Source organism: Eleutherodactylus coqui, chromosome 1, assembly GCF_035609145.1.
Source record: "Eleutherodactylus coqui strain aEleCoq1 chromosome 1, aEleCoq1.hap1, whole genome shotgun sequence".
Taxonomy (NCBI): Eukaryota; Metazoa; Chordata; class Amphibia; order Anura; family Eleutherodactylidae; genus Eleutherodactylus; species Eleutherodactylus coqui.
In genome coordinates, this window is record NC_089837.1 from 532,120,521 (window position 1) to 532,130,682 (window position 10,162).

Sequence of the window (10,162 nt, forward strand, 5' to 3'; positions counted from 1 at the left end):
TAATATGCAGAGAAGAGATTTCACCCCGTTACCAGAGGGGGGGCATTATGGGGATGTGAGAAGCTGGATGGCCATATCGATGAATTGTCCCCCCGGCTGTCCTGACCAGACTGTTAGGAGGTGTTAGGACCAGTGGATGGGAGCACACAAGGCGACCGGGCTCGGGATGCACCCGACAACATTTGTTGGGAATCTCTCAGGTAAAAGTAATGGATCCAACAGATTCTTATCCGCTCTTGGTGACAACTTTATCTTCCAGAAGGTCGAAGAGAAAACAAGGGGATCTGCTATCTTGGATCTAATTCTTACCAACCGGAAGGGAATGGTGGAGGAAGTAAGGGTGGCTGGGACCTTTAGGCGGCAGTGATCATGATATCCATGGATGTTGGATAACAAGGAGAGGAAGACCTGAGAAGACTCAGACCTCAAGGTTGGATTTCAGAAAGGCAGATTTCAATGAACTCAGAAAGAGGAAGAATCCAATGGCGGGATGTTCTTAAGGACAGAAATGTCCAAGAAGGTTGGGAAATACTGTGAAATGAGATTCTCAAAGCACAATTGTTACCAATCCCTAATAGAAGGAAGAATGGGAAGCATTTAAAGAGACCCGGATGGATGAACACAGAACTTGTACACATGTTAAAGAGGAAGAAAAAGATGTTTATCAAATGGAAAGAGGGGGGATATCTAAAGAAGAATATAATGGGGTCTGCAGAAACTGTAGGGCAAGTGTCAGAAAAGCTGAAGCTGATAATGAATTGAGGCTTGTAAGAGAAGCCAAAAGCAATAAAAAAGGATTTGGGGGGTCAAAAGCAAAAGAAAAGTCCAAGATGCTATTGGATGCTTACAGGATGAAAATGGTGAATTGGTTAAGAATCATGTTGAAAAGAACGAACTTTTAAATTCCTATTTTGTATCTGTTTTCTCTCAGAAAGTAGATGGAACATCAGCTGATCTTCACTGTGCTATTGGGGGAGTAAAAGAATGCAGGCTATCTGTAAGCAGAGAGGTGGTGAGGGAGCACTTAGCTAACTTACATGAATTCAAGTCTGAAGGTCCAGATGAATTACATCCTAGGATACTGAAGGAAGCAGTGGAGGTAATTGCTGAACCACTCGCCATAATCTGTGACAATTCCTGGGAACAGGAGAAGTGTCAGAAGATTGGAAAGGGCAAATGTTGTCCCAATCTTCAAAAAAGATCAATGTGAAAAACAGAAAATTAACCAGCGCTCCGGTGCTTTGGAAAATGGCAGATGATGCAAGGTAGTGCAAACGAGGTGTATATGATGTGGATGTTTACTTACTTCGCAGGGGTGCTAGTGGTTAAGCACCCCTGAATCCAAGGTAGCAGGCAGAATTCAGAAGGTATATATAGTAATTCCTTTTTATTGCGACGCGTTTCGGCCGTTATATCGGCCTTTCTCAAGCATGCCTGTCCTAGGCCCAGTGTTGGTCAACATTGTTAGAATTGATCTGGAGGAGGGAATTGATGGGAAACTGATCAAATCTGCCAACGACACAAAACTAGGAGGGATAGCTAACACTAGGGAAGAGAGAGAGGATTCATAAAGATCTAGAAAAGCTTGCACAGTGGACGGCGACTAACAGAATGGTATTTAACAAGGAGAAATGCAAAGTCCTACATCTGGGCAAGAAAAATGAAGAAAGCACATACAGAATGGGAGGAATTGGGCTAAGCAGCAGCACATGGGAAAAAGACTTGGGTATACTAATAGATCATAAACTGAACATGAGTCAACAGTGTGATGCATCAGCCAAAAAGGCAAACACAATTCTGGGATGTATTAAGAGAAGCGTAGAGTCTAGATCACATGAGGTCATTATCCCCCTCTACTCTTCCTTAGTCAGACCTCATCTGGAATACTGGGTCCAGTTCTGGGCACCCCACTTTATAACAGACAGACAAACTGGAGCAAGTTCAGAGAAGAGTTACCAAGATGGTGAGCGGTCTACAAATCATGTCCTATGAGGAACGGTTAAAGCATCTGGGAATGTTTAGCAGAAGAGAAGGCTGAGAGGAGACTTAATAGCTGTCTACAAATATCTGAAGGGCTGTCACAGTGCAGAGGGATCAGCCCTATTCTCATCTGCACAAGGAAAGACTAGAAGCAATGGGATGAAACTGAAAGAGAGGAGACACAGATTAGATATTAGACAGTGAGGGGGATCAGTGAGTGGAGCAGGTTGCCACAGGAGGTGGGGAGTTCTCCTTCAATGGAAGTGTTCAGAGACCGGACAGACATCTGTCTGGGATGATTTAGTGATCCTGCACTGAGCAGGGGGTTGGACCCGATGACCCTGGAGGAACCGATGACCCTGGAGGACCCGATGACCCTGGAGGTCCCTTCCAGCTCTACCACTCTATGATTCAGACCCCTCTGTCCTCCCTTCAGATTCCTGTCTTCTGCCTCCAGGTTCCTCTAGACCCCACTATTCCCCAGCAGACCCCTCTGTCCTTCCTCTAGACTCCTCTGGAAGCAGCTTATCTCCTTGAGGACAAAAGGACTAAGCTTTCTGAAGTCCTCATCTCCCTGAGCTCTGTCAGCTTGAGGGGAGTTGGGAGACCCCCATACACACGAGATAAGTGGGCGGTCTAGATGGAATTGGTTGATTCAGAAGAAACGCATCCCATGTGGCGAGCAGCACCACCAATCAGGGGGCAGCGTTAGTCGTACACCGCTGTCACTGCTAGGGGGCGCTGTGTTATGGGGTCTCTCTGGTATGGGGGTACTGCTCAGCGTGGTCCGCAGGGCGGCCGGACAGACACGTCACATGTGGACCCTGCATTGACCCGATGACCCCGGAGGAGCTCCACCACCGCTGTGTGATAGCGCAGAGCCGCGGACAGACGGGGGTCTCTGCCTCCAATATCTCTTGTGGTTATGATGTAAAGCCCCTCGTGTTGCGGCCGCTGATGGCGCCACATCCTGCGCTGCTCTTGACACCATATATGGCCGTGCGCCGCGCCCGAAGCGCTTCCTGCATCCCATCACTTCCTGCGTCTAATCTGGTGTCAACACATCGCTGCACGGCCGCAAAACCACACAGCCTGCGCCAGCGGCCGAGCTGGGTGCACTGGGGAGAAGAACAAGGAGGAACTCCTCCAGTCACAGCCAAAGCTGCAGCGCTCCATCGTGCCTCCTCCTCCAGAGCTGTGAGCTGCTGGTTCAGGGTCTGCGGCGTTGTAGGAGACTTCACAGCATGCAGTGGGTGGCAGGTATAATGGTGACAGATGGTGGGGCAGCACCCAGGTCCACCGTCCGTCCGCTGCTGCAGTGTGGGGGCCAGTTCTGTCATGTGACTGATCCTGCAAGGGTTAACCTGGACTGCAGTCATGTGACTGATCCTGCAAGGGTTAACCCGGACTGCAGTCATGTGACTGATCCTGCAAGGGTTAACCTGGACTCCTGTCATGTGACTGATCCTGCAAGGGTTAACCTGGACTCCTGTCATGTGACTGATCCTGCAAGGGTTAACCTGGACTCCTGTCATGTGACTGATCCTGCAAGGGTTAACCTGGACTGCAGTCATGTGACTGATCCTGCAAGGGTTAACCTGGACTCCTGTCATGTGACTGATCCTGTAACCCGGCCTCCATTTGCAGTTTTATACTTCTATATTTGCATTAAGGAAGGGGGGAGCTTCCTCTATGCTTTACACTGCAGCTTTCCTCCATGATAGCACCTTCTGCTGCTACAGTATCTGGTCACGTGACACGGGTGGGGGGCGGAGGGGGACTGCACGCTATTAGTCGCTGACTGATGCACCTCAATCCCCCTTTCTCGGGAAATCGCGTGCAGGCCTCGCCCCCTTACTGTCAATCACAGCATACCACGCCCTCACAGTCCGTCAATCACTCCAGGCCCCGCCCATCACAGTAGGACAAGCCCCCTCCATTACCCCTCCTCTAATCAGGTTAAGGCCACGCCCCACTCCTATAGACCTCCCGCGTACAAACCTTCCATCACCGGCACGTCATCGCCGGCTCCACCCATTGCCCCGCCCACTAGGAAACCCAAGCCCGCCTCCTCGTTCACACTCCGCCCGTCAGTCTCCCGAACGCTCCGCCCTCTGCGTCCTCGGCGCGCTGACGCCATGGTGACACCGGGGGCGGGGCTCAGTGGGAGCAGCAGGAGCGGCGGCGGTGGTAGCAGACCCGGGATTCACTGCGGAGCCGCCGGGGACGGAAGCCGGGAGTTAGCGGAGACCGCGGGCCGTGCTGTAGCTGTAGCCGGAGCCGGCAGTACTAGTGGCAGCGCCCCCGCGAGGACGGGGCGGGCATGGACCGGCCCCTGTGGAGAGCAGCGCCCTCTGCTGAGCCTGTGAGCAGCGGCGCCCAGTGAAGTGCGAGCTCTTCGGCCCAGCGCACCGCCCGCAGCATGGAGCTATGCTCCCGCGCCGTGCTCTGGCTGCTCTGCGCCTCCTTCCTGCAGCAGCCGGGCCGGGCGGACAGACCTACCGGGGCGCCGGCGGAGGAGTCCCTGCAGGCAGGTGAGAGGCCAGGGACGCAGGGGGGTGGGGGTCCTGTGTCTGCCTGTGGGGGGCTCTGGGGGGGTCCTGTGTCTCACTGTGGGGGGGCTCTGGGGGGGGGTCCTGTGTCTGCCTGTGGGGGGGTCCTGTGTCTCACTGTGGGGGGGCTCTGGGGGGGGGTCCTGTGTCACTGTGGGGGGGTCCTGTGTCTCACTGTGGGGGGGGCTCAGGGGGGTCCTGTGTCACTGTGGGGGGGGTCCTGTGTCTCCCTGTGGGGGGGCTCTGGGGGGGGGTCCTGTGTCACTGTGGGGGGGTCCTGTGTCTCACTGTGGGGGGGGGCTCTGGGGGGGTCTTGTGTCACTGTGGGGGGGGTCCTGTGTCTCCCTGTGGGGGGGCTCTGGGGGGTCCTGTGTCTCCCTGTGGGGGGGGCTCTGGGGGGGTCTTGTCTCCCTCTGGGGGGTCTCCGGCTGCTGATGCCTCAGCTGTCAGTGTGGCATGACTAGAGGGTCCCGGGAAGCCCCCTGTGGCTCATCTGGCAGACCGGTGACCATAGAGGGGTCTCCCCATTATTCTCAGGGTCCTCATGGTGTTAGCAGCGCCCCCTCGCCTGCAGGCGGTGCCCGGTACTGCAGCACACTGACGTGCCTGCTGCTCCTGAGGTTGGACGTGTGGTGGCGCTCTGCGTCCGTCCGAGTCTTCAGCAGCGGACGGTCTGGTCAGTCCTGGATCGGGCCGGTCACATGACCTCCTGTCCCGCAGCGGACGGCCTGGTCAGTCCTGGATCGGGCCGGTCACATGACCTCCTGTCCCGCAGCGGACGGCCTGGTCAGTCCTGGATCGGGCCGGTCACATGACCTCCTGTCCCGTAGCGGACGGTCTGGTCAGTCCTGGATCGGGCCGGTCACATGACCTCCTGTCCCGCAGCCGATCGCAGAAACGGAATTATTGGGATCCGTCTGTATAATCACTGACTGCAGGGCGGTTTATAAAAACGGAAAGCCTTCTCTTCTGTATGAAATTGCCGGGGGAGGGACGCCTCGCAGGACGGGGCGCCGGGGGGACGCTTTACAACTTTAAGAACCGTATTAGGATGGAAGGCGCTAAAAACCGATCTGAGTAATTCGTCGCTCCAGAAACGGAACGAGACGAGAGCAGAGCTCAGACAGCGGCGCGGCTTCAGGTGTGGAACCTTCCGGACACAAACGGCACCAGCAGACCACAACAACCGCGAGCTCCAGCGTTCTGTGGTCGCCGGGCCCTTTAACCCTCTGTGGCTGGGGGGGGCAGCCCCCGTCTCCGGGCCTCCAAGGGCCCTCAGATATGAGTACTTTGCAGCGGCATTCTGAGTCTCCGGCTGGTAGGTGAATCTCTGTGAGGCCAACGTGCTTCATGGGTCAGCGACTAACCGGCGGCCGGCAGCAGCCCCGAATGGCCCAGCAGCCCCGAATGGCCCAGCAGCCCCGAATGGCCCAGCAGCCCCGAATGGCCCAGCAGCCCCGAATGGCCCAGCAGCCCCGAATGGCCCAGCAGCCCCGAATGGCCCAGCAGCCCCGAATGGCCCAGCAGCCCCGGGTGCTGGAGGAGCGCAGATATCACATATGTGTCTCTGCAGGTGATAGCCGCTGCAACTCTTAGACATATATGTGCTAGAGCGTGATAAGAGGAGCGATGGCCCAGAGTAGTTGTCATGGGGGCACATGACTTCCTGTTACTGAGCAGCAGTGCAGTCAGAGCTGGCTGATAGCTGGGACCAGTAGCTTGCAGCTGCTGTTGTACGATAGAACTCCTTGGCTTGTGGTTTCCGCCTCGCTATGTTGCAGGTGGGCGGAGACTTCATCCAGCTGTGTAATCCATCTCACAGCTGAGCGTTCGTTACAGTGTGTCGGTGTGCCTCACCATGTATCAGTCCGCTTACAATGTAACAAACCCTCAGCTGGGATGTATGGGGTCTTCAGCCTTTGGTTGTAAACAAGTTCACTGACAGCAAGCAGAGATCTTGAATGTGAAGGGTTAATGCATTTTATTAGAAAGTGCTAGAAGTTTTCATGATGCAAGGGTTAATCTAGTAAGCATCATGGGCCCCCACAGTAGTAACTACCGCTCCCTGTGGCCCCCTGGTCTCCCCATGTGAGCCGCTGCCAGGAATTAGTGGTTTTCCTGCTGGTTTCGGAAAGCCTGAGTCTCCTGCGACGCCAGAAGGTGCTGACGGCATTGAAACCGCCCGCGGCGCCCACCGGACCGCTACTGCCGCCTCTTAAAGGAGACCCCAGAAAACTGTAAGCGGCGCTGAGGCTGATGTCTCCGCCTTCATGCGTACCTGCGGCGTGCGAACGCCTGGAACGTATTTCCGTGTCCCGGGGATCCGCGGACAGTTCCGGTCTGTAACCTCAATAGGCGCACGACAAACGCCCGTCCGAAGACCCGATGGCGTAGAATATACACTCATGATGCGGAGTGCGAGGAGGCCTGTGGGAGCGCTGATGGGGCAGAGAGCTGTCACCTGTGGGGGGGGGGGGGGGCAGAGAGCTGTCACCTGTGGGGGGGGGGGGGCAGAGAGCTGTCACCTGTGGGGGGGGGGGGGAGCAGTCCCTGTGTCACCTGTGGGGGGGGGGCAGAGAGCTGTCACCTGTGGGGGGGGGGGAGCAGTCCCTGTGTCACCTGTGGGGGGGGGGGGGGAGTAGTCCCTGTGTCACCTGGGGGGGGGGGGAGTAGTCCCTGTGTCACCTGTGGGGGGGGGGGAGTAGTCCCTGTGTCACCTGTGGGGGGGGGGGGGGGGAGTAGTCCCTGTGTCACCTGTGGGGGGGGGGGAGTAGTCCCTGTGTCACCTGTGGGGGGGGGGGGAGTAGTCCCTGTGTCACCTGTGGGGGGGGGGGAGTAGTCCCTGTGTCACCTGTGGGGGGGGGGGAGTAGTCCCTGTGTCACCTGTGGGGGGGGGCGGAGTAGTCCCTGTGTCACCTGTGGGGGAGCAGTCCCTGTGTCACCTGTGGGGGGGGGGGGGAGTAGTCCCTGTCACCTGTGGGGGGGGGGAGTAGTCCCTGTGTCACCTGTGGGGGGGGGGGGGGAGTAGTCCCTGTGTCACCTGTGGGGGGGGGGGGAGTAGTCCCTGTGTCACCTGTGGGGGGGGGGTGGAGTAGTCCCTGTGTCACCTGTGGGGGGGGGGAGTAGTCCCTGTGTCACCTGTGGGGGGGGGGAGTAGTCCCTGTGTCACCTGTGGGGGGGGGGGAGTAGTCCCTGTGTCACCTGTGGGGGGGGGGGAGTAGTCCCTGTGTCACCTGTGGGGGGGGGGAGTAGTCCCTGTGTCACCTGTGGGGGGGGGGAGTAGTCCCTGTGTCACCTGTGGGGGGGGGGGAGTAGTCCCTGTGTCACCTGTGGGGGGGGGGGGAGTAGTCCCTGTGTCACCTGTGGGGGGGGGGAGTAGTCCCTGTGTCACCTGTGGGGGGGGGGGAGTAGTCCCTGTGTCACCTGTGGGGGGGGGGAGTAGTCCCTGTGTCACCTGTGGGGGGGGGGGAGTAGTCCCTGTGTCACCTGTGGGGGGGGGGGAGTAGTCCCTGTGTCACCTGTGGGGGGGGGGGGAGTAGTCCCTGTGTCACCTGTGGGGGGGGGGGGAGTAGTCCCTGTGTCACCTGTGGGGGGGGGGGGGAGTAGTCCCTGTGTCACCTGTGGGGGGGGGCGGAGTAGTCCCTGTGTCACCTGTGGGGGAGCAGTCCCTGTGTCACCTGTGGGGGGGGGGGGAGTAGTCCCTGTCACCTGTGGGGGGGGGGGAGTAGTCCCTGTGTCACCTGTGGGGGGGGGGGGGGGAGTAGTCCCTGTGTCACCTGTGGGGGGGGGGGAGTAGTCCCTGTGTCACCTGTGGGGGGGGGGGGAGTAGTCCCTGTGTCACCTGTGGGGGGGGGAGTAGTCCCTGTGTCACCTGTGGGGGGGGGGAGTAGTCCCTGTGTCACCTGTGGGGGGGGGGAGTAGTCCCTGTGTCACCTGTGGGGGGGGGGGGAGTAGTCCCTGTGTCACCTGTGGGGGGGGGAGTAGTCCCTGTGTCACCTGTGTGGGGGGGGGGAGTAGTCCCTGTGTCACCTGTGTGGGGGGGGGGAGTAGTCCCTGTGTCACCTGTGGGGGGGGGGGGAGTAGTCCCTGTGTCACCTGTGGGGGGGGGGGGGAGTAGTCCCTGTGTCACCTGTGGGGGGGGGGGAGTAGTCCCTGTGTCACCTGTGGGGGGGGGGAGTAGTCCCTGTGTCACCTGTGGGGGGGGGGGGAGTAGTCCCTGTGTCACCTGTGGGGGGGGGGGGAGTAGTCCCTGTGTCACCTGTGGGGGGGGGGGGAGTAGTCCCTGTGTCACCTGTGGGGGGGGGGGGAGTAGTCCCTGTGTCACCTGTGGGGGGGGGGGAAGTAGTCCCTGTGTCACCTGTGGGGGGGGGGGGGGGAAGTAGTCCCTGTGTCACCTGTAGTGGGGGGGGGGAAGTAGTCCCTGTGTCACCTGTGGGGGGGGGGGGGGAAGTAGTCCCTGTGTCACCTGTGGTGGGGGGGGGGGAAGTAGTCCCTGTGTCACCTGTAGTGGGGGGGGGGAAGTAGTCCCTGTGTCACCTGTGGGGGGGGGGGGGAAGTAGTCCCTGTGTCACCTGTGGTGGGGGGGGGGGAAGTAGTCCCTGTGTCACCTGTGGTGGTGGGGGGGGAAGTAGTCCCTGTGTCACCTGTGGTGGGGGGGGGGGGGAAGTAGTCCCTGTGTCACCTGTGGTGGTGGGGGGGGGGAAGTAGTCCCTGTGTCACCTGTGGTGGTGGGGGGGGGGGAAGTAGTCCCTGTGTCACCTGTGGTGGTGGGGGGGGGGAAGTAGTCCCTGTGTCACCTGTGGTGGTGGGGGGGGGGAAGTAGTCCCTGTGTCACCTGTGGTGGGGGGGGGGGGAAGTAGTCCCTGTGTCACCTGTGGTGGGGGGGGGGGGGAAGTAGTCCCTGTGTCACCTGTGGTGGGGGGGGGGGGGGAAGTAGTCCCTGTGTCACCTGTGGTGGGGGGGGGAGTAGTCCCTGTGTCACCTGTGGTGGGGGGGGAGTAGTCCCTGTGTCACCTGTGGTGGGGGTGGGGGGGGAGTAGTCCCTGTGTCACCTGTGGTGGGGGGGGGGCGGGAGTAGTCCCTGTGTCACCTGCGGGGAGGGGAGTGGAGTAGTCCCTGTGTCACCTGCGGATGGTGGTGGGGGATTAGTTGCTCCTGTGTCACCTGCGGAGGGGGGGGGGGAGTAGTCCCTGTGTCACCTGCGGAGGGGGGAGTAGTCCCTGTGTCACCTGCGGAGGGGGGAGTAGTCCCTGTGTCACCTGCCGCATCACCTTTGTGGGGGAGCATCCGAGTGGAACGATGACAACAGCGGCTGCTCGTCCTCCTGTCGCCGCGGGTGTGGCGCTTCCAGCAGCCTGCGAGGTGATCCGCCGCTGCACACGTGTCGCCTTGTATGTGCACAGAAGATGTGACCTGCCTCGCGGGCGATCGCTGGGAGCGGAGCACATTGTTTGGTAGAGATGGCGCGGCGCCCGGTCATATCGCCTGCTGCCCTCCTCGCGCCCGCCGGTGGGTATTGAGTTTCCATTTTCTCACTGGCCGCAGCATCGCGCTCGTGCGTGTAAACGGTCCTTAGGGTCTTATTGTGACGCTTCTCGGCGGCGGTCAGGTCTATCGGTAGCGGCGCGCTA